Genomic DNA, 21,869 nt, shown 5'->3' with positions numbered 1-21,869 from the left:
AGCGTCCGCTACGCTGATAGCGTAGCATTACGGTAGTCGCTCACCTATAGTGTGCCCGATACCAACAGCGTATTCTCGCGAGCGTCTGTGTCGCTCGAGCGGCTCGCTCCCGATACAGCGTCCGCTACGCTAAGAGCGTACCCTTACGGTACCTCGTGCGCCAGTTGCGTACAGTGTTTCTTAACCTCTTTATAGTGTGTTATATAGGATAAATATTTGGCTTTATCTAGTCGGCAGCCTATAGCGTGCCTGCCTGTGATCTTTTGGCCGTAAGCGAACGTGACGCTCGAGCGTCTCGACTACGGCTAAGCGATTGTTACGCAACGTGCGTACCCTTACGGTATACCATACGTAAATAGCGTACTGTGTTCTTTGACCTCTTAAAGGGTTTTAAGTAAGATAAATATTTAGCTTTATCAGACTCTTGGCTAGATGCTTGGTTAAGTGAGTAAGTAGTCCTGGAGAGACTAAGCAACATAAAGATTAATAAATCACCATGCCCAGGTGGTTTTCACCCAAGGGTTATTATGGAGCTTAGGGCACAGCTAGCAAAACCCTTATACTTTATTTTCTGTAGTTCAATTAGATCAGGTATGGCACAGAGGGATTGGCGTATAGCTGAGGTAGTGTCATTATTTAAAAAGGGATCTAAAAATCATCCTGGGAACTATAGACCAGTTAGTATAACCTCTATTGTGGGTAAAATATTGGAAGGAATTTTGAGGGATAGCATAGAGCAGGCATTCCCAACCGCGGTCCTCAAGGCACACCAACAGTGCAGGTTTTAGTGATATCCAGGCTTCAGCACAGATGGTTAAATCAAAATAACTGAGCTACTAATTAAGTCACCTGTGTTCAAGCCTGGATATCACTAAAACCTGCACTGTTAGTGTGCCTTGAGGACCGTGGTTGGGAAACACTGGCATAGAGGATTATCTGCGGAATACTAAATTTATTAGCAAGAGTCAGCATGGGTTTGTGAGGGACAGATCATGTCAAACTAACTTAATTAGCTTCTATGAGGAATTGAGCGATAATCTTGACTAAGGTAAAGCAGTGGATGTGGTCTTTTTTAGATTTTGCAAAAGCACCTCACAGGAGACTGATCCTCAAATTAAGGGAACTTGGACTAGGAAATACTATTTGTACATGGATAGGTAATTGGCTGGATAACAGGGTACAGCGATTTGTGGTCAATGGGATGTTCTCCAGCTGGGCACCAGAAGTCAGCGGATTAACACATGGGTCCGTACTTAGCCCGCTACTGTTCAATATATTTATTAATGTTCTAGGAATAGGCCTGGGAAGCACAGTGTCAATCTTTGCAGATGATACTAAACTGTGTAAGGTAATTAATTCAGAAATCGATGTGGAGTCTCTACAGAATGATTTACTTAAACTTGAAACCTGGGCGTCTAAATGGGGATTGAGGTTCAATATTGAAAAATGCAAAGTTATGCACTTTGGGATTAAAAACAAACTTGCATCTTATACACTTAATGGGGAAAATATAGGTGTAGCAGTAGTGGAAAAAGATTTGGGGGGTGCTCATAGATAATAGGCTTAATAACAGTACACAATGGGCCTAATTCTGAGTTGATCACAGCATCAAATTTGTTAGCAGTTGGGCAAAAGCATGTGCACTGCAGGGGGGGGTGGGGGCAGATATAACATGTGCAGAGAGAGTTAGATTTGGTTGAGGTGCATTCAAACTCAAATCTAAATTGCAGTGTAAAAATAAAGCAGTCAGTATTTACCCTGCACAGAAACAATATAACCCACCCAAATCTAACTCACTCTGCAAATGTTATATCTGCCCGCCCTGCAGTGCACATGGTTTTGCCCAATTGCTAACAAACTTGCTGCTGCGATCAACTCAGAATTACCCCCAATGTCAAAATGCAGCAAAGAAGGCAAGTAAAGTCCTTGCGTGCATAAAATGGGGTATTGAGACAAGGGACGAGGATGTAATCCTGCCTCTGTATAAATCATTGGTACGTCCTCATCTGGAATATTGTGTTCAGTTGTAGGCACCATATTATAAAAAGATATCAGGGAGCTCAAAAGAGTTCAGTGGCGCACTACTAAACTGATTAAGGAAAGGCTTACTAGGCTAAATATGTATTCCATTGAAAAGAGGAGACTAGGGGGTATATTCAATTGGTGTCGAAACTGCCGTCTGTCGAAAAGACAGCAGTTTTCGACTTTTTAAGGTCGAATCGTGATTCGACTTACTCAGTCCCAGCAGTTTTTATTCGACAAGTCGTGGAATTTCACTTGTCGAATAGTACGTGAATCAGCGGTATAGCTGCCGATTCACATACTTTTGAGTGAAACGGGGCCAAATTCGACAGGATTTGGCCCCGTTTCCGACTATCTCAGTCCGACATAAAAAAATGTCGGAATGAGATGTGGGACCCAGAGGATGAGAGGGGGGGGGGGGGGAGCCACAGGGAGACGGGGGACAGCCGCGGGAATACAGGGGAGATCAGCACTACAGCAGGATATCTCACAGCCGCGCAGCTCACGGCAGCGTTCACCCGGCTCCAGCAAGTAAGGTCACTCTTGCTGGAGCCGGGTGGACACTGCCGTGAGGTCGGTGCGGCTGTGTGACATCCTCCTGCAGCGTTACTGTAGCGCTGATCTCCTCCGTCTGCCCGCGGCTGTTCCCGCTGGTCTCCCCACGGCTCCCCTCCCATCTCCTCCTCTGGGTCCCTCATCTCAATTCAACTTTTTAAAAGTCGAATTGAGATGAGATTAAGTAAGCGTTGTCGGATCCATTCCGACAAATGCATGTCGGAATGGATCCGACCCTAATTGAATATACCCCTAAGAGTAGACTTTATTAATATCTTCAAATACGTAAGGGTCAATACAAAGAGTTAGAAGGGGATTTGTTTATTAATAGAATTCTGTATAGGACTCACTGAGACTAGAGGAGAGAAAATTCCGTACACAACGTAGGAAAGGGTTCTTCATTGTAAGGGCAATAAGATTTGGAACTCCCTGCCGGAGAAGATAATAATGGCGGACTCTTTAAATGCATTTAAAAACGGATTGGACAGTTTTCTAGCTGAAAAAGGTATCCAAGGCTATAGCATTTAATATATTGACATTATGTATATGGGAGTGATACGAAATATAGTTGTCAATAGGTATGAAACCATTATTTTGGCTGGTGCGTTATAATGTGCACTGCTTAATACAGAATACAGGTTGAACCCAATGGGCATTTTGCCTCTTTTCAACCTCATTAACTATGGGCCTAATTCAGAGTTGATTGCTGCAGCCAATTTGTTAGCAGTTGGGCAAAACCATGGGGGTCATTCCGACCCGTTCGCACGCAGCGGTTTGTAGCTGCGGTGCGAATGGGTCCGGGATGCGCATGCGCAGCGGACGCACTGCATGTGCGCGACATTGCCCAGCGACAGGGGTCGCCGGGTTACGTCCAGAAGAACGAAGAAAGCGGTCGCAGAGCCGACCGCAAGAAGATTGACAGAAAGAAGGCGGACCTGGGCGTCACCGAAGCGTTTCCAGACGTTTTCGGGGAGTGGAATTTAAACTGCAGGCATGTCCAGGAGAACGGAGGGCGGATGTCTGACGTCAAAGCCGGCCCCAGCATCGCAGAGACCGTCGCACAGGGTAAGTATGTCCAGGGCTGGTCTTGTTTTACTTTAAAAAAATTTAGTTTAGCAGGGCTGCACAAGCGATCGCAGCCCTGATAAGTTAAAATACACTCCCCCATAGGAGTGTACTAGTTGATCGCAGCAGCAGCAAAAAGTTGCTGGCTGCGATCAACTCGGAATGACCACCCATGTGCACTGCAGGGGGGGCAGATATAACATTTGCAGAGAGAGTTAGATTTGGGTGGGGTGTGTTCAAACTGAAATCCAAATTGCAGTGTAAATATAAAGCAGCCAGTATTTACCCTGCACAGAAACAATATAACCCACCCAAATCTAACTCTCTCTGGTTATACCTGCCCCCCCTGCAGTGCACATGGTTTTGCCCAACTGCTAACAAATTTGCTGCTGCGCTCAACTCTGAATTACTCCCTATGTTACTAGGTTACTATATAGGTTCTACAACTAACTACATATAACTTCATAAATCCAATCACTACATATCACTTCAATGAGAGCATTTTAATTTGAAATTTGACAGACTCAAAGAAATTTGTCTTTTAATCTATGCAGATAATTTAAAATAATATATGCAATCAGGTGTCTAATTATGATTATTATTATTATTATTATTATTATTATTATTATTATTTTGTTCTTTCCCTGATTATTTAGTCTAAGCATTTTATTTATAATGTTACCTTTTCCCTTTTTGCTTCCTCCACCCAAGCCTCTGGTGTTCACTGATCCTTTCAAGCAGACTTGGGAACGCCTCCAAGTACTGTAGGTAAAAGTTTTCTCACTAGCTAATTGTATTATCCTCATGCATTAATAAAAATGTAAAATACAACTGTTAGTAGATTACACAGTAATAAAGAACACTTATGAAAGAAGAAAAAAAGAGAGTTTATTGAACTGCATCTGTATTAGCTTTCTGACTGGGAAAATACAATATAAACACCAATTCACAAGCTTCACATTTATTCTGTATATTGTGGCAAAGAGGGTACTTTGCCACATTCTGAGGCTCAGGACAGGACAGGATAGGGTTAATAATCATGCTGTTATGGCCAGGGCTAACACCCTGAGGTGACCAAGCCTGCATAGCGGGCGAAATGTGGCTTCTGTCTCTCCCGTGACCATCTCATATGGCCAGACTCCTGTGGGGCACCGGCTCCCCAGGCTCTGACAATCCAAGCCACTACAGCGGGACCCTACCTATTGGTAACGTATTACTTACCACACCACCCGTAATTCCTATATGGGGCAAGTATCAAATGCGTTCAGAGACTGAGGGCTAGATGTAATAGGTAGCGAATTCACAATATCATGCATTTTCCGCAAATTGCAAATGTAATAGGGTGCAGTAATGCACAAAATCGCATGTTTTCAGCCTCTACCAGAAATAGCAAGGGAAAAATCGCATCCAGATGTTTTCCCATTGAAAACAAGCAAAACTGCAAATGTAATAGAGTGCGATTGTTCAAATTGCACACCAAACATTACCAAAAATCACCCGAAAAAGAGACCAGTTTGTGAAGGGTGAGTTTGACAGAAGCATGTACAGATCAGCGCGATCCGTGCATGTTTCTGTCTGTAAAAGTAAAGAAAGAGTTAAAAATGAAACAAAAACAGACATGCATATATAATCCATTAGGGTACCTGTAAAAAAAAAAAAAGAAATCCTATACTCACCTACTCCAGTGTAGATCTGTCCTCTTCGGTCCATGTAGGCATCCACACGGTATAAAAAAAAACAAAAAACCGATATCATCCCGAACCATGACGGACTAGTAAAAGTGTATGTTTACACAAACACTTTTACTACGCGAATAGGGTCCTTTCGACATGACTACTGTCAGTACAGGGACCCTCAGCCAACTAGGAGCCATTGCCGTGGCAGATTCCTAATTGGCTTTGTACTCTGAGGGCACAGCCAATCACATCTTGCCCGTAGGAGTAAATGAAGACGCTTGCCTCCATTCACTCCTATTGTGAGAACCACTAAAATGGCTTAACCACAAAAGTCAGCCCCAATTGACTTTGTGGTTTCCCACGCTAACCACTCTGGGCTTGGTTAGTACTTGGATGGGAGACCACCTAGGAATTTCAGGTGTAGTAGAAATCTGACAAACCTACATACTCTGTGCCTAACATTGACAGCAGAATCACCACTAATCTTTTTTCAAACTGAATCTCAAAATAGTTCTGCAGCTGTAAGACATCCCTATGTTGATTCAGCCCAGACAGCACCCCCACCAATACTAGGGCACTATCCTTGCTTTCCATATTAGAACATTTTGAACATTCGATAGCCATTATTTACCCACGTGAGCTCTTCAACCAATTTGAAGGCCCCATTATATTTAAGTAATCTTTCTGTTGGCAAATATTTAACGTCACGTTATCCAAATATAACGTTGACCACAGAATATTTGGTTTTACTATTTGTAATGTTTGTCTTTACTACTTGCATTGTTTGTCATATTGGATACATTGGTATTTAAAAAATATTCATTAAAAATTAAAAGTTATGTTTTAATCTTTGACAATTCAAACTTAATTTTTAATTTCCAAGAGTGCACCCAAAAAAACAACAACAAAAAAACAACAGTCTTCGGTTTCCTTTTTCCCTTTTCCCTGTAGACCAACAAACTTTACACAAGTCACATTTCTTCCCCATTCTGTTATTTAGTTTAAACAACAACTAAGGGTCTGATCGCAGCCTCAAAATCTAAAACCATGGGGGTGATTCAGACCTGATCGCTGGGCTGCTAAAATAGTTGTCCTGCAATCAGATAGTCACCGCCCAAGGGGAGTGTAAATTCGCCGTGCAAGTGTACGATCGCATGTGTACGCCGAGCAGCTAAAAAATCCCTCAGTCAGCTGCAAATCCGTTCGCACCTCACTCACCAGTGAATGATTTTTACCAGTGTGTGCAGTCTGTGTGCAGCCCAGGACTTACTCCTACAGTGCGATCAGAACGGGCTGATCGGGGCCGGAGCCGACGTCACACATCGTCCCTGAAAATGATTGGGTACGCCTGCGTTTTCCCTGACACTCGCAGAAAACGGTCAGTTACCACCCACAAACTGCCTCCTCCTGTCAATCAGCATGTAAGTGGTGTGCGATTATAATTTTCGCACCAGTCTGTCACTGTCCGGCGATGCCTGTTGTTGTTTGCCGACGCGCGTGCTCATTGTGGTGCATATGCATGCGCAATAATCGCTAATCGCCCGCTGTGCGAAAACACACAGCAGCGGTCAGGTCTGAATTACCCCCCCATGTGCACTGCAGGTGGGGCAGAGAGAGTTAGATTCGGGTGGTGTGTGTACAAACTGAAATCTAAATTGCAGTGTAAGAATAAAGCAGCCAGTATTTACCCTGCACAGAAACAAAATAACCCACCCAAATCAAACTCTCTCTGCACATGTTATATCTGCCACACCTGCAAAAATGAAAGGGTACAAATATCCAATTCCCTATATAAGATTTTAATACACTGGGGTAGATTTACTAACCGTTAATGCAACCAATGATCGGCAGTGCCGTAACTAGCACGGGGCGAGCACAGGGTTGCCAGATCATCCCTTTAATCCTGGAGAACTGTGATTTATACAGGTCTCTTGGCTGATTAAAACCAGGTGGAATGCAGGCTTGAATTTAATCAGCCACAGAACCTGTATTATTCATAGGTATCCAGGATTAAAGGGATGAGGTGGCAATCCTAGGCGAGCAGGACATGTGCCCTGGGCAACCTTGTAGACCCGGTAGAGGGAGAACCGCTGACCAGCGCACCACCATGACCCACTACCCAGCAGCAAGCCACCCCAATCTCCGCCAGCTGGAGAGGAGATGACCACAATGATGCCAGCACTGCAGGAGCGTGCAGTAGAAGTGTGTCCCTCCCCTCTCCCGGGCACCACCGTTGGTGCAGAGCAGTCACCTGGCAGGCTTGCTTTTGTGGAGAGTGGAGAGAGACGGAGAGCAGCCGGGTATGGGTCAAGTAACCCAGACATATTTGTAATTATTTATGGGGTGGGTTTGGGGCGTGGTGCCCCCTGCGTTGGCATGGCTGGGCTGCTTTAGGTCGGCACACCCTAACATTTTATTAACACTTGTGTTTTTCACTATCACATTTCATATTTTTTTGGTATTATTTTAATCACACCTATCACTTACATAGCACTTATGTGCTTCTTATTAACCCTTACTAATTTTCACCTCTGTGCTGCCCTGGGTGGCCAGCCTGTGCCGACATGATCGGGTCCTGCGCCCCACACCCATACCTAGTGTTAGGGACCCCCAGTGACAGAGACCCCTTGCCATTCGGCCTGGGGGGCTTAACCCTATATCTGCAGATACAGTATATGCAACCAAGATCTATGTAAAAATGGTGTACAGTTCATCTAAGAAATTAGCTTTGAAGAAGTAACTGAGGTGCACCTGTAACTTTGATTTCTGATTCAATAGTTTTCAAATAACTACTAATATGTTATGCATTTTCTTGGTTTCGTTGGCACATAGGCATGCTTGATGAGATAACATACCCAAAAAAGCCCCAAGTCAAGAAATTTGCAAAATGAAAAACAAAAGTAGGAAAGTAAAAAAAATAACCAGAGGTTCTAGGCCAAGAAAGACTCTGGGCCTAATTTAGCATGGATTGTGGATGTGCAAAAAAATCGCACATCTACAATCCATTACATGACATGCGGGGGGACGCCCAGCGCACAGGGCAATGCTGAATCGGGCCCTCTGTCACTGCTATACAGAGGTTAATCCTGGAGAAATCAGGGACATATAGCTTTTGTTGCAAAATAACGCTATCTCAAGGTGGCATTAGCTTTACCTGACACAAGCAAAGCCCGAGAGGTTTTGCTGGATCCCCGTCCTGTCAAATCTCTATGTGCAGACATGCCTTCTACTTTCACTGGCAACATTAGGCTGCCAGTTACAGGGAGAAAATCCTGGAGGAAGACCTGGGTTTTCAGTTGGGTTGCCAGAGTAATGGTAAATACTGTAGACATGCAGTGTTACATTATGATATTCCCACTGAGACTAATAGTAAATAGATCCCTGTATATTTATTCTACAATGCAATTTGTAAAAGATAATATTATGTGATTCAAAAGTACTAAAACCATGTGTATATTATATTATATGTATGTTATAAATAAAGTATTTGTAAAGTCTAATATATATATATATATATATATATATATGTATACCACTACAGTAGCAGCCGGCACTCACATAAAACAGCAGCCTGCTCCGGTGCACAGGTCAATGTATACATACAAGTCCAATGACCGGCACTCGGAGACAATAGTAATTTAAAAAAAGTAGCATAAATTTATCCAAAGTCGTCAACGTTTCGGAGCACGTAGCCGCGTCGTCAGGACACCTGGACGTTTGTATGTCCTGACGATGGGCTACGTGCTCCGAAACGTAATGATGTGACAGCATGGCCCCGCCCCCAAAGTGGCCAGCAGCATCTGTCAGCGTCCTGAGTTTTACCGGTATGCTGGGGCCGCGGGGCTGGCTTCCTTGGCGTTGTGCGGGCAGCGGCGGAGGTGGGCTGCTGCGCCAGATCCGTGGGCAGCAGTAGCGGCGGTGAGGGGGTCCGCTCGTGGCGGCGGGACGCCGCTACAGCGAGTCGCTCTTGCTGAGCCGTTGCTAGAAGACCAGGGGCAGTGAGCAATGTGGCTTTGCAAAAAGGTCTGCATTACTGGGCGCCGCCATGTTGGAGACCAAGTTTTAAGCATAGTTCCTGTTTCCTGTTTCTTCCAGCCAATCCAGGGGAAGCTCTCCCTATAAAATGGGGCTGGTTTAGGACAGGGACGCCAGTGCTTTAAGTTACAACCCTGTTGTAGGTGCTTTAGCCTGTGCTCCCAGGATTCCTGCTGTATTCTGGTTCCTCCTGATCCTGCTTGGTCGGTTCTCTGTTGCTGCTGCAGCCCTGGCGTTTCTAGCCTGCTACTGCCTGTGGAAGCGCTCCTGGAAAACCCGGTCCAGTAAGACTCTTTGGGCACAGTCGGCCCGGATCTTCTGCCTCGTCTTTCAAGCCACACTCCACAGATCTCTTTCACCAGCCACGCCTTTGTACCACCAACCATAGCCTGCAGATTACCTTCAGCCTCATTTTCCAAACCACAGTCCTTGTCTCCAGCCACGTCTTCAACCACCATCCACAGTTCCACAGTTCATCATCTACAGTCTCGTCTTTCAAATCATAGTCCACAGTTCTTCGCCCCCAGCCACGTCTTTAACCATCGTGCTCCAGCCTCGGTTCTGTACCTCAGCCCTTTACATAATAAATACTTTCCATTGACTCTCAAACCCTGCCTACGTTCTTCATTGCTCCGTGTCCCATGCGAAGGAACTATATCCAGCCCCCTCATCTGGTTCATTCACCGCCTGCTACCTCCTCGGGCAAATCTCAGCTGTTGGATCCTCAAACTTTGCTAGACGTGACAGTAAGCACTGGCCTAATGGATTCGACGGGTGATCAGGCCTCAGGAGGGGATTCAACTGCAGATATCTGGTCTCGCTTAAGTAAGCAGGAGGCCACACAATTTCAAATCGTGCAGTTCATGCAGAGTATGTCCGAACGTCTCGATTCTCTCTGTGTTGCCATGACGGCCCCTCAAGTATCTACAGCTGCTCCCACATTAGCACCTCCGGTCCCGTTTCCTCCTGTACCAGTATCACTTCCATGGTTGCATTTGCCACCTCCCAGTAAATTCGATGGGAATCCAAAACAATGCCGCGGGTTTCTTAACCAGTGCGAAATCCAGTTCGAACTACAGTCGGCCAACTTTCCATCAGAACGAACCAAAGTAGCCTATATAATTTCTTTACTTATCGGGCAAGCGTTGGAATGGGCTTCACCTTTGTGGGAGAGGATGGATCCCATATTATCTAACTATTCAGAATTCGTGGCCACCTTTCGAAGAATCTTCGACGAACCAGGCAGGACTTCTGCCGCCTCATTGGAGATCCTGCGCCTGCGTCAGGGCACGCGTACGGTCAGTCAGTACGTGATCCAGTTTCACACCCTTTCCTCAGAACTGAACTGGAACGAGGAGGCTCTCATTGCAGCTTTCTGGAGCGGTCTCTCCGAAAAGATCAAAGATGACCTCGCAACTCAGGACGTACCTGATAAGTTGGATAAACTAATTTCTTTATGTAATAAGTTAGACCTGAGGTACAGAGAATGCTGTATGGAGAGGTTGCGGTCAGATCGCCCTAAGCCTAGAGTTGTTCTTCCACCAACACCATCAGCACCAACTGCGGAAGAACCCATGCAGATTAATCGCTCCCGCCTCTCCAATGAAGAACGTCAGAGACGGCGACAAGGGAACCTCTGCCTGTATTGTGGTGCATCTGATCATTTTGTTAAAACTTGCACTCTACGTCCGGGAAACGCCCGCTCCTAGTTTGTGCTGGAGAGGTCAAGCTAGGAGAATTCTCAGAATTACATACCAAGAAAGAGTCTGTCCTGTTAACCCAATTGGTGCTCCCTTCTTCTTCTCTTCTCATCCCTGCACTACTCGACTCCGGAGCCGCCGAAAGCTTCATTACATCAGCTCTGGTCAAACGTTCTGGAATACAAACGGTTCCTTTAGATCACAGGTTCTCAAACTCGGTCCTCAGGACCCCACACAGTGCATGTTTTGTAGGTCTCCTCACAGAATCACAAGTTAAATAATTAGCTCCACCTGTGGACCTTTTAAAATGTGTCAGTGAGTAATTAATACACCTGTGCACTTGCTTGGTTACCTGCAAAACATGCACTGTGTGGGGTCCTGAGGACCGAGTTTGAGAACCCCTGCTTTAGATCATACCATTTCTGTTACCACAGTGGATGGAAGTTATATCCCTGAGGGTATTATATCCTCTCGTACTATTCCTCTCAAGATGAAGGTCGGAGTTCTCCATTCAGAAAAAAATCTCTTTCCTTGTAATTCCTAAAGCCTCTCCTGAACTAATCCTAGGGTTTCCATGGTTACTTAGACACAATCCCCGCATAGATTGGCAAACTATGGATGTTCTCTCTTGGGGACAAGACTGCTTTCAGAACTGTTTACCTTCAGTTAGACCTCTCTGTTCTTCCAGCCCTTCCAGCCTTCCTGTGGAGTACCAAGCTTATCAAGATGTTTTCAGTAAGCATGGGGCGGACACCTTGCCTCCGCATCGTACTTGGGATTGTCCCATTGAGCTAGTACCCGGTAAGACTCCTCCCCGAGGTCGAATTTACCCTCTCTCACTTCCCGAGACACAGGCCATGTCGGAGTATATCCAGGAGAACTTGGAGAAAGGGTTCATCAGGTCTTCTACATCTCCGGCCAGAGCGGGGGGTTTTTTCGTCAAAAAGAAGGATGGGGGGTTGCCTGTATTGACTATAGAGGTCTCAATGACATAACAGTTAAGAACACATATCCGTTACCTCTGATTCCAGAATTGTTCGACCGTGTTAAAGGAGCTACTGTATTTACCAAGTTGGACTTACGGGGGGCCTACAATCTAATACGTATTCGCCCAGGGGACGAATGGAAGACGGCATTTAATACCCGCGACGGCCATTACGAATACCTGGTAATGCCTTTTGGCCTATGTAACGCCCCAGCCGTCTTTCAAGAGTTCATCAACGAAATCTTCAGAGATCTCCTCTATGACTGCTTGGTAGTGTATCTGGATGACATCCTCATTTTTTCTAGGGATCTGAAGACCCATCGGGAACAAGTCAAAGAAGTGTTCACTCGTTTACGAAGGAATCAGTTATTCTGTAAGTTAGAGAAGTGCACCTTTGAAGTACCCACGATTCCATTCCTCGGTTACATTCTTTCAGGGCAGAGGTTACAGATGGACCCCGCTAAAGTCCAGGCGATTCAGGATTGGGCGCTTCCAGCTACCCTTAAAGGAATTCAACGTTTCCTGGGGTTTGCCAACTTCTACCGAAGATTCATTCAAAATTATTCTTCTGTCATAGCTCCTATAACCGCATTAACTAGGAAGGGAGCCGATCCTGCCAAGTGGTCTCCAGAGGCTTTGGAAGCTTTTTCATCTTTAAAGGAGGCCTTCACGACTGCTCCCGTTCTTCGACAACCTGAGCTCAGCCGTCCGTTCTTGGTGGAGGTTGATGCCTCTACTGTAGGAGTAGGAGCAGTATTATCTCAGCTTTTCGAGGACAAGAAGGTCCATCCTTGTGCGTTCTTCTCGCGAAGATTCTCCCCCGCTGAACAGAATTACGCTATTGGGGAACAGGAATTACTGGCAATTAAGTTGGCCTTTGAGGAGTGGAGGTATTTGTTGGAGGGAGCTCAGCATCCAATTTCGGTGACCACGGATCACAAGAACCTTCTGTATCTACAGTCAGCCCGATGTCTGAACCCACATCAAGCAAGATGGGCACTCTTCTTTACCCGTTTTAATTTTAAACTCAGTTACCGACCAGGCTCACTCAACAAAAAGGCAGATGCATTATCTCGCTCTCTAAGTTCAGAAGAGCTGAGGAAGCCGCTGAGGGAGCATCAAGGCGGAGAAACGCGTTTTCGAGTGACCGTGGTAACTGATTTCTACCTCCGGAACGCTGAAATACGGGGTCGGCAACAGCATCATACAGTGCAAATTGCAATACGGGCTTATACCAGCGGAGGGAGCCTGAGCACTGTGAGTAGAAACAGATGATGACTGATGGTTTGCGACTACCAAAAGAGCCGTAACAGCAAGGAGTCCAGTATTGGAGGTGAAATCAACAGCTGTATGGTAAACACCAGTGAATATAAAGAACTGTATGTGTGCACACATTATTAGGAATCCAAGTAAATTGGGACACTTTTGAAGATAATACACGTATCAACTTAATCAAATCTTGGATCACTATGAAATGAAAAGTTTCTACATTCTACTGGGACATATTGATTTAATGTAGATATTACCCAGCTAAATTGATTTTATTACAAGCCTCATTTGGATACAAATAAGCCTCTTAGGTCTTTTTGTTTTGTTTTTTTAAATATTAATTGTTATGCTGCAGCATGTATTGTATGTGATGAATTTCTTTGTGTCTATTTAAAGTATTATGTTTATATAAACATTCTTTTTAAAATAAAAAAGTATTGAATATAAACCGGTTGTGAAATAATATAGTAGGAATTGTGGTGGAAACAGCGCTCTTGGTATACTCCCAAGATTATATCTTGGAGGGTATGTTTTTTCAATTCCGTTCAAAAGAGCAATTTATCCTGGAATCCAGCTCTTTTTCTGCAACTAATACCGCTCCACTTCCTCCTCCAGGGAAGATCTTTGTTGCACCAAATCTTCGCAAAAAACTTCTTACATGGGCTCACTCCTCCTTCATGGGCCATGCGGGCGGTCATAAGACACTTAAATTCATTCAGCGCTCCTACTGGTGGCCTCATCTCAGGACTGACGTTCAGGAATTCATAGCTGCCTGTCCAAAATGTGCCCAGCATAAAAGTCCCAAAGGTCCACCAGCCGGGTTACTCCATCCTTTGCCGGTACCACCAAGAACATGGATGCATATTTCTATGGACTTTATTACAGATTTACCTACGTCTGGTGGGCGGAACACCGTATGGGTCATAGTTGACCGATTCTCTAAAATGGCACACTTTGTTCGGCTGGCTAATCTTCCATCTGCATCCCAATTGGCAAAATTGTTTATAGCAGAGATCTTTCGACTCCACGGTCTACCACAGGAAATCGTGTCTGATAGAGGTCCTCAATTTGTGGCCAAGTTTTGGAGATCCCTATGTTCTGCTCTTGGCGTGAAATTAAACTTCTCCTCAGGATATCATCCCCAAACGGAAGGTCAAACAGAGAGAGTGAACCAGGATCTGGAGACTTTTCTGCTTTTATTCATGTCCTCCTCACAGGACGACTGGCTGGACTTCCTCCTGTTCGCAGAATTTGCCCATAACAATCTTTATCACTCTGCCACAAAATCTTCTCCATTCTTCATTAATTATGGTTACCATCCAAGAGTTCCCGACTTTCAACTTCTGTCTACGCTTGAGGTTCCTGCCGCAGAGTCAACACTTCGACAAATTTACTGAAGCCTGGAAACAAATTCATAAGACTTTGCTCAAGACATCCAAGAGATATAAGACCTATGCAGATCTGAAACGAAAAGCTGTACCAAGCCTTAAGGTAGGAGATCGGGTTTGGGTTTCCACACGTAACCTACGATTAAAGGTTCCTACAAAGAAGTTTGCTCCCAGATTTATTGGGCCTTACCCAATCGAAAAAGTGTTGAATCCTGTGGCTTACAAAGTGAAATTACCTCCGCAGTTAAGAATTCCTAATGCATTTCATATTTCTCTCTTAAAACCATTGGTACTTAATCGGTTCAGAGCCGCTCTGCCTAAATCACCCAAGATCCAATCAGCACATGGAGACGAATTTGAGATTCACAAGATGCTCGATTCTCACAGACGTTATGGTCACATCCAGTATCTTGTTGATTGGAAGGGGTATGGGCCAGAGGAGAGATCTTGGGTAGATGCAGAGGATGTCCATGCTCCAAGACTTCTTCGGACATTTCATGCCAAGTTTCCAACTAAACCACATAGGTGTCCGGAGTCCACCCGCAAAGGGGGGGAACTGTCAGCGTCCGGAGTCTTACCGGTACGCTGGGGCCGCGGGGCTGGCTTCCTTGGCGTTGTGCGGGCAGCGGCGGAGGTGGGCTGCTGCGCCAGATCCGTGGGCAGCAGTAGCGGCGGTGAGGGGGTCCGCTCGTGGCGGCGGGACGCCGCTACAGCGAGTCGCTCTTGCTGAGCCGTTGCTAGGAGACCAGAGGCAGTGAGCAATGTGGCTTTGCAAAAAGGTCTGCATTACTGGGCGCCGCCATGTTGGAGACCAAGTTTTAAACATAGTTCCTGTTTCCTGTTTCTTCCAGCCAATCCAGGGGAAGCTCTCCCTATAATAGGGGGCTGGTTTAGGACAGGGACGCCAGTGCTTCAAGTTACAACCCTGTTGTAGGTGCTTTAGCCTGTGCTCCCAGGATTCCTGCTGTATTCTGGTTCCTCCTGATCCTGCTTGGTCGGTTCTCTGTTGCTGCTGCAGCCCTGCCGTTTCTAGCCTGCTACTGCCTGTGGAAGCGCTCCTGGAAAACCCGGTCCAGTAAGACTCTTTGGGCACAGTCGGCCCCGGATCTTCTGCCTCGTCTTTCAAGCCACACTCCACAGATCTTTCACCAGCCACGCCTTTGTACCACCAACCATAGCCTGCAGATTACCTTCAGCCTCATTTTCCAAACCACAGTCCTTTTCTCCAGCCACGTCTTCAACCACCATCCACAGTTCCACAGTTCATCATCTACAGTCTCGTCTTTCAAATCATAGTCCACAGTTCTTCGCCCCCAGCCACGTCTTTAACCATCGTGCTCCAGCCTCGGTTCTTTACCTCAGCCCTGTACATAATAAATTCTTTCCATTGACTCTCAAACCCCACCTACGTTCTTCATTGCTCCGTGTCCCATGCGAAGGAACTATATCCAGCCCCCTCATCTGGTTCATTCACCGCCTGCTACCTCCTCGGGCAAATCTCAGCTGCCGGATCCCCAAACTTTGCTAGACGTGACAGTATCTCCTCTCCAGGCTTCTCCAGGAGAGGAGACAGAAAAAGTAGGTAAGTATGCAATATGTATCTTACACCTGTAACATTAGCAAAGTCAGACATTGACAGAATTCAGTCAGTGGTCAGCGCATAAATGCTTATTAGCTCTGCTTACTGGAAATTGATATCCTCCAGTCTGACATTGAACAGGATCAGCTGCCTTTTTTTACCCTTTAATTTTGTGCAATTTGAGCTCATTCTAAAACTGACTAACTGGCCATCAAAACAGCAGCATATATACAGTAGACAACTTCACCTACATAACAAATATAAGGGCTATTTTTTTTTTAACCCACTACAATGTTTTTAAACATTTAACAATTGTGCCATCTAGTGGAAATTGTTCTGCTATGCAGTGGAAATAATCCTTGAGTCTTTGAACCACTACAGGGCATGCATTAAGGCACTATATTAGGTTCTATGATGGCTGCTTTTGCATACTTATGGCTTGTGAGGTCAGGTCATTCAGTAAACCTAGGCCTAGGTTGCAGGAGGGCGAGGTTAGAGTTAGGCTGCAGAAGGGGTGGATTAGATTTAGGCTGCAGAAGTGGTAGGCTAGGATTAGGAGTAGGGTGAAAATACCAGCATCCGTCGGTTTTCGTACCAAACCCCTCTGGCTATACTTTTTGAGTCCTATAACATTGTAATAAATCAAAGGATTTCCATGATGTAGTGACATTATGAAATCTGTCCTATCACATATACTACGTTAAGGGGCCCATTTATCAATAAGTTATCTTTTTAAAACTCGTTTATGATAAATGGTGCTTCAGCCAATCAGCTTCCAACTGGCATATGTCAAACAAATGACAAATGGAAGCTGATTGGCTAAAGCATCATTTATTCATAATACTAGAGTTTTAAATAGCTAAAACTCAATAATAAATGGGCGCCTATCTGAGTTACATAACCCACACATTCCAGTACATTGGCAGTCCATCACATTCTCAGGGGTCTAATGGTTCATCTATCATGGATCACACATTCAATGTGATCTGGGCAGGATCTTACCGATCTTATGCGATTTATAATGAGCTGATGTATTAATCAGCAAATGCAAGAACAAGGGCTACCTGCGATGTGCTGTGACAGCTGCCGGGGGTGCTGCACATGAGCAGTCACCTAGACCGCACAAGCACCTCAGAGGAGGGCTTCTCTGGCTACATATGCGGTCGTAGCCCATACTCTACCGCCATCTTAGGCTGGCAGTAGCTGCACGGGCCAACATCAGGAATGCTCTGAGATTCTACTTTGATGGTAATAAACATGGAATGATGACAACCATTGCAAACCCAGCATCGAATGGAGAAAGCAAAGCCATCAGATCATAAATATCGAAGGTCGTCAATGTTTTATATCCATCCATCCTATTCACTACACCTCCCTTTGCTGGGTAACAATAACTTTCAGAATGGATTGGATACTATTCCCTTCCTAACGTGGAACACTCAGGGAACCTCGCTTAAACATCCATTAACATTTCAGCAGGCACACACACAATATGATTTTTTACAATCTTATTCATCTAGAAATATAGCTCTTTTTTATTATTAAGAATCCCTTACTTTCCAGGCACATTCACCACGGGCATCACTAAGTGGCAGACATGCTTTCCAGATTTACAAAAGTTCCCCTAGTGGAACCTGATATTGAACAATGGAGTAGGAGTGGTAGTGTCACATGAATGGAGCTATCCCAATGAACACAATAATGGGCATAGATACCAATGAAATGTGGAAGAGAAATACCAAAATAGACAATTTAATATACAATGAACAAAATAAAAGAGATGGCACTTATTAAAAAAATAAAAAGTCCTACCCAGGTTGGTGTTATCGAGCCGCAGGTATGATCAAATGTGCAGAATACCCGGGTTTTCCCTTGTCATGGCACCAAAACGTGAACCAAAAGTTCACAAGGCGGAATGCCGGTATTCCTTCTTGTAGTAGTCACAGGTAAAACATGCCAACTTGTTTTGAGACACAAGTCTCTTCTTTAAGGCTTGAAGAAGCGGACCAATTACTCCCACCTGCAAGCCTAAAAACACTTGGCCGACTCATAAAGCACCCCAATATACCTGTCCCTTAACTCATAACCCAATTTCCATCACTTTACATTTTTTGACCCCAAAGATGACGTCATTATTGGCTAATTAAAAATAATTAAAAGTGTCAAAGTGCTAAATTAGTCATTCAGGAGCGTTGTCCAAGGCATTCAAAGACAAACCCTGACATTTTTACCTTAAAATAGGGATTTGCACTATTTATCACCAGTTCTGAGCTGGTGAAGAGAAATTTACTATATGCCTTATGGAGACTTATCGCCGATATGGTATCTCCGCTAATAGGATATCGGCGATATGTTATAAAAAAAACGCAATATCGCAGCTAATTGGTTACCCCCCCTTTAAATCATAAGCACTATTTTCTGTGTTGTTTATGATTTTCTTCAGGATGCCTAGTCAAAAACCCTTTAATGCAAATTAACAAACACATCTGTACTTGGACCAGTGCTTTTTAATATCTTTATTGGTGACATTGCAAATGGCATTAAAGGGAAAGTCTACCTTTTGCAAATGACACAAAGGTATGCAACAGGGTAGACACACAAGGTGGGGGTAAAACAAATGATTGAGGATCTAGGTGGACCAGAGGAATGGTCAAGAGTGTGGCAATTACAGTTTAATGCCATAAAATGCAAAATCATGCACTTGGGTCTCAAAAATCCAAAATCGAAATATAGTATGTAAAAGCTAAATATAGTACAGTAAATCCAAAAGCTAAAATAGGATTTTAATACCTACAGGTAAATCCTTTTCTCCTAGTCCGTAGAGGATGCTGGGGTCCACTTCAGTACCATGGGGCATAGACGGCTCCGCAGGAGCCATGGGCACTCCAAGACCTTTCAAAGGGTGTGAACTGGCTCCTACCTCTATGCCCCTCCTCCAGACCTCAGTTATAGGAATTGTGCCCAGGGAGACGGACATTTCGAGGAAAGGATTTACTTTTAAACTAATGGTGAGATTCATACCAGCTCACAGCGCAACCATGCCGCACAACATGGCATTCAACATAACACACGCCAACATGCATGAACCATTTGCAGCAACATGCTGAAAACAAATGTAACACAACTTGTGTAACTATAAAGGACAAAACTGCAGGTAAAGTACGCACTGGGTCGGGTGCCCAGCATCCTCTACGGACTAGGAGAAAAGGATTTACCGGTAGGTATTAAAATCCTATTTTCTCATATACGTCCTAGAGGATGCTGGGGTCCACTTCAGTACCATGGGGTTATACCAAAGCTTTAGTACGGGCGGGAGAGTGCGGATGACCCTGCAGCACCGATTGACCATACTTGAGGTCCTCATTGGCCAAAGTGTCAAACTTATAAAATTTAGCAAATGTGTTTGACCCTGACCAAGTAGCCGCTCGGCAAAGTTGTAAAGCCGAGACGCCCCGGGCAGCCGCCCAGGATGAGCCCACTTTCCTAATAGAATGGGCCTTCACCGACTTCAGTAACGGCAATCCTGCCATAGAATGAGCGTGCTGAATCGTACCTCTGATCCAGCGCGCAATAGTCTGCTTAGGAGCAGGACACCCAATAATGTTGGGAGCATACAGGACAAACAGGGCGTCTGTTTTCCGTATCCGAGCTGTTCTTGCGACATAGATCTTCAAAGCTCTAACCACATTTAGAGACTTTGACTCAGTGAAAGTGTCAGTAGCTACTGGCACCACAATAGGTTGGTTTATGTGGAAAGATGAAACCACCTTTGGAAGAAAATGTTGGCGAGTTCTGAACTCCGCCCTATCTTCATTGAAAATCAGGTAAGGGCTCTTGTGAGACAAGGCCCCCAACTCAGACACCCGTCTCGCGGATGCCAAGGCCAAAAGCATCACCACTTTCCAAGTGAGAAACTTCAATTCTATCTCCTGCAGAGGTTCAAACCAATCTGATTGAAGGAACTGCAACACCACATTAAGGTCCCATGGTGCCACTGGAGGCACAAATGGAGGCTGGATGTGCAGAACCCCTTTCACGAACATCTGAACTTCTGGAAAGGAGGCCAATTGTTTTTGAAAGAAAACTGATAAGGCCGAAATCAGGACCTTGATTGACCCCAATCTAAGGCCCGCATCCACACCAGCCTGCAGAAAATGGAGAAAACGTCCCAACTCAAACTCTTCCGTAGGAGCCTTCTTGGATTCACACCAAGACACATATTTTCTCCAAATACGGTGGTAATGTTTAGACGTTACCCCTTTCCTGGCCTGAATAAGAGTGGGGATGACTTCCTTGGGCATACCCTTTCGGGCTAGGATCCGGCGCTCAACAGCCATGCCGTCAAACGTAGCCGCGGTAAGTCTTGATACACACACGGCCCCTGCTGTAATAGGGCCTCTCGAGGGGGAAGAGGCCGAGAATCTTCTATGAGCAACTCCTGAAGATCTGGATACCAAGCCCTCCTTGGCCAGTCTGGGGCAATGAAGATTGCTCGAACTCAGGGAACTGTCTAACACCGGGGGTGACTCCCATATTTTCCTGTCCTCTAAAGGGAAAGGATAAGCAATTTGAATCCTATTGGGAATACGAAATTTCTTTTCAGGAATCACCCACACTCCCTCAAAAAGAGTATTGAGCTCGTGGGAAGGAGAGAAAGTTACCTTACATTTCTTTTCCTTATAGAAATAAGCCTTCTCCTGAGGTACAGTAGGGGCTTCCGTAACTTCTAAAACCTCTTTTATAGCAACAATCATATATTGTATGTTTTTTGCCAATTTAGGATCTACCTCGCTGGAATCACTATCGTCGACACAAGAATCAGAGTCTGTGTCGGTATCAGTATGTACAATGTTTGCAAACGGTCTTTTATGTGACCCAGACGGGTCGCCTGCGGATGAGACAGCAGAATCCTGAAAAATCACATCTTCAACTGATTTTCTCCAACTTTCTGCATGAGACTCAAACTTATCTAATCTCCTACTGATATGATTCACACTATCAAGTAATTCTTTCACCCATTCAGGCTCGTGGTGTGCCGGCAGCGCCACCACATTACAACTCTGTGTCCCTAAAATGGCTCCCTCAGGGGAAGAACTCCCTGCCTCAGACATGTCACACACGTGTACAAACACCCCACAGACACTCCGGGACTTATAGGGGACAGACCCACAGTAAAATCTGTCAGAAGGACACAGATAGGAGCAGCCAGTTCACAAACCCAGCGCCAGTAACACAATGCCTGTGAAACATAAAATGCCCACTGACATACAGTGCTTTTTTATAATGTAAATACACAATGTAAAGCACCAATTTCACTGTGCCCCCCCCCCCTGTTTTTCACCCTGATACTTGTATTCAGTAGTGGAGGAGGAGCAGCATTGTCTCTGCAGCTTGAGAAGAGAGAGAAAATGGTGCTGAGCAGTGTGCTGGCTGACTGAGGAGGAAGCTCCGCCCCCGCAATGGTGCGTTTCTCCTCAGCGATTTTCACAATAATATTTATACTGGGGGGGGGGTAGGGCTGTGCCATGGCATCTTATGCTCCCTTTCTGCCAGTTTAATTAGGTTTCATGCTGCCCAGGGCGCCCCCACCCCCCA

Source organism: Pseudophryne corroboree, chromosome 3, assembly GCF_028390025.1.
Source record: "Pseudophryne corroboree isolate aPseCor3 chromosome 3, aPseCor3.hap2, whole genome shotgun sequence".
NCBI lineage: Eukaryota > Metazoa > Chordata > Amphibia > Anura > Myobatrachidae > Pseudophryne > Pseudophryne corroboree.
The sequence above is the reverse complement of the archived record's forward strand: the minus strand, read 5'-3'. Positions refer to the sequence as shown.